The 3,583-nt window shown below is 42.1% G+C and overlaps 1 pseudogene; it reads left to right on the top strand.

Moving 5' to 3' along the window:
* The first annotated feature begins 2,977 nt into the window (after positions 1-2,977).
* On the top strand, positions 2,978-3,576 carry LOC111536528 (annotated as a pseudogene).
* Positions 3,577-3,583: the final 7 nt, after the last annotated feature.

The raw sequence follows: 3,583 nt of genomic DNA, 5'->3' as shown, positions 1-3,583 counted from the left end.
AGGAGGGGGAGCTTCCCTTGGCTTCGTGTCGCTCCTGGGTGGGCCATGATCCCACTTTGCTTTTCTTGACCTTTGTGGGTCAAGTTGTTTCCTTGATTAGTCCCAATGCAAGTACCTGGATATTTCAGTTGAAGGTGCTGTATTTATTCACCCTTTCCATTCCTCTCCATGAGAGCCATCCACCCTAGCTGCTTCTAACTGGCCATCTTGGCCACTCCACCTCTCATTTGTCTAACTCACTATTGAGATCTTTAAGTAAACTTTTGTTGAAGTATACTGTATATGCAGGAAAGTGCACAAGTGATCAGCTCAGTACATTTTCACAAAGGGAGCAAGAAATAAACATGAACCACACACTGGAAGCTCCCTCCAAGCCCCCATCTACTCACTAATGCATCCCAAGGGTAACCACTATTCTGACTTGTAAAAATATAGATCGTTTTGAATTTTAAAAAAACTTTAGGTAAGCAGAATCATACAGTATATATTATTTTGTGTCTATTTTTTGCTAACATTGTCTGTGAGAATAATCCATACTGTTGCATGTAGAGTATTCCTTGCCATTTATGTATGTACTGTATTTTATGCATCCATTCTGTTGATGATGGATATTTAGATTGTTTCCAACTTGGGACTATTATGAATAGTGCTGCTATGAGCATTCTTATACATGTCTTTTGGTAAACATATGCATGCATTTCTCTTGGGTGTAATGTCTTAAATTGTGCATATTTTTACTCTGAAAACAAAATTAGGGGGTAGAGCCTGGAGTATAGTGAACTCAGCAAGGCAAATGCTGTCTTATGGGGCTCTGTTGGGAAAACTAGGTGGTCTTGTCCAAGAGACAGCTCTGTTAATTTCCATGTCCCACTGACCTTAACACTTGACATTTCAGCTAGAGTGGGTATTGCCTTCAATACTATTCTCTGAAATAACAAGTGGTGTCATTCTAGCAAGTATCACTCCAGAAAACTCCTTGTACATACAAAGGCATAAAAGTATCTTTTAAAAGGTCATTATTTCCAAGAAGAGTGAGCAGAGGCAAGAAAAATATAATTAAAAATATTTAGTTCTCCATTATTGTTTTATGAAATCTGCTTTTTCATGGGTCTAAGCAAGATGATAGATATTAGTTGCTGAGGGGAGGGGAAGTAAAGAGATGGGCTATTGCCCAGTATTCTAGGATGAAGATAAAGAAGTATAAATACAAAGAGACAGTTACTCCAGGAGAAGATAAGAAAGTATCAGAATAAGTTTTGTCTCTGGAAATCAGAGAAAAACAAATTCCCACAAAATGGTAATGCACTTTCTTTTGGATTCCAGGATTGGTGAAGAAAAAAATGAGTGACAGGTCTGGTGTGCTGGGGGGAAGAGAGAGAGGGAGGCACACTCTTGCATCACTACTGGTGACAACCATGGCTCATTAGTGACACATGTATCAGGTGACCAAGATCTGTGGTAAAGTCAAGTCTTTTTGATCCAGCCATCAGCTCTCTGCTGTTGACCTCAGAGAGGCATCTTTGTAGATGAGTGAAGAAAGAAGAAACTGCTCTGGTTATGTGCAGGTTGGTGTGAGAATGAGGATTGCCTAGGAAGTCTTAGGGTCAGGATTGGGACAGAGTCATCTTCCCCTATACTCTCGCCCCACCCACCAGCTTATTTTAGTTCTCTAAATGGTGCATAGGATCGGGGGAGAGTTGGTGTTGGGGAGCCGAGAGTGAGAGATGAGAAGTGTTTGACAGATAGAGTCCAGAATCAGTAAAAGGTAGGAACTATGGCCTATCACCCAGTGCTGTGTTCACCGACTCTACTGATAGATATTGGTTTGTTTGTCTGTCTGTAGGGGGCAGTGCAACCCAAGAAAAAGGAAGAAGAAAATTACAAGTTATTTGGTAGAGACTGAAGCAAGAATGTATTCCTTCAAGGAAATGTGGAGCCAGAACCAGTCACAAGAGGGTGGTACACACAAGTGCTAAACTGGAACTTGCCCTTCTACTCCTGTCTTGTTTTCAGAAAACCCTTAATCCCAATCCTTTATGGCTCTGGGAAAGCAGTGTCAAAATCTATAGGGCAGAAAGGGGAGTGAGGTGAGGAAGAGCAGAAAAGTGGGCATTCATGGGAGAAGGGCAAGGGATAAAGTGGCAGGAAGCCAGGGTGGGGAAGATGGGTGTGGCTGAGACCTAAATGGGAGACTTTGGAAAGTTACATTCCTCACTCTGGAGTGGATGCACCTGAAACTTACGTGTGAGTGCATTTGCCAATCTCTATTCTCTTTTCTCTGTCTACCTGTAGACAATAATCTAAGTAAGGGAGGAAAGAAATTGCTCCACACAGTGTGATATGCTGGAGATAAGGGGTAGAAACGAGGTGTCTGAGGCAGACTACAGAGTCCAGAGGCAATTCAACTTCTCCCTCTCACAGCCTTTGTTCTTTTCTCCTGTTATATTGGTGCTGGAAAAAGATAAATGCTGCACCTCTGAGCTTGAGGGAGGTAAAACCCCAGAGGAGGAATATTTGAAAATTAAGACCTTAAATCTGGAAATAGAGATACCGATACCCTTGTAACCTGTGCGTTGACATGTCTCTTTGGGGAGACTCATCTAAAAGCTTTATGTGTTTGCATTGCTGCTAGGTCCATGTTGGATGGCAATTAGATTGATTGTGTCCAGAAAAAGAATGTCTAACAATCTCCTTCCTAGAATGCCACAACAAGATCACCTTTTAAAGAGTGAGGCCCATCTGTGACTTGCATTAGATGTGGGATATACACTGACTGATGAATATGTGAAAGAAGATATGGAAATCTGGTCTAGAAGTTGACACAGTGTTCATCCACTTATCAGAAGAAGGCACATCCAAACAAGAAAAGACAAAAAGAGCGGGGGAGCTGCAGACAGTGGGGAAGAAAGGTAAGGCCCATGATCTGCAGTCAAAAGTTGAGGATGAGCCAAGCCCTGGGGATTAGTCTGACAAAATCATGGGCAGTAAGAACTCACAGCATCTCCAAAAGCAAACCATCCAAATAAAAATGAATCACCTATTCCCCAATGAAAATTTTAAAAATGCTGGATATGCTCAAAACTTTAAAAATGGTAGTTGTGTTCTCGACCTCTCCAAGTATCTTTTCATTCAGGAAAAACTGTTGTTTGCTGAGCCCAAGGATGCGGGCTTTCCATTTAGCCAGGATATCAATAGCCATTTGGCCAGTCTCTCAATGGTTAGAAACACGAGGCCCTCCCCAGATCCCACTGTTAGAGAGACTTTGTGTGCCACGGATAACTTAAATGCGAACATTGAAAGTGAGGGCCAGATTAAGATGTACATCAATGAAGTGTGTCAGGAGACTGTGTCACGTTGCTGCAACTCATTTCTGCAGCAGGCCGGATTAAATTTGTTAATAAGCATGACAGTTATTAATGACATGCTTGCCAAGTCCCTTTCAGACTTGAAGTTTCCTTTGATATCAGAGGGAAGTGGATGTGCTAAGGGGTTTTGAAACCACTGATGGGTTTGCCTGAAAAGCCAGTCTTGGCGGAGGAGTTAGTCGGTGCCCAGATGCTCTTCTCATTCATGTCCCTCTTTA

This window comes from Piliocolobus tephrosceles, chromosome 12, assembly GCF_002776525.5.
Source record: "Piliocolobus tephrosceles isolate RC106 chromosome 12, ASM277652v3, whole genome shotgun sequence".
NCBI lineage: Eukaryota > Metazoa > Chordata > Mammalia > Primates > Cercopithecidae > Piliocolobus > Piliocolobus tephrosceles.
This window is presented reverse-complemented; position numbering and strand designations above follow the sequence as displayed.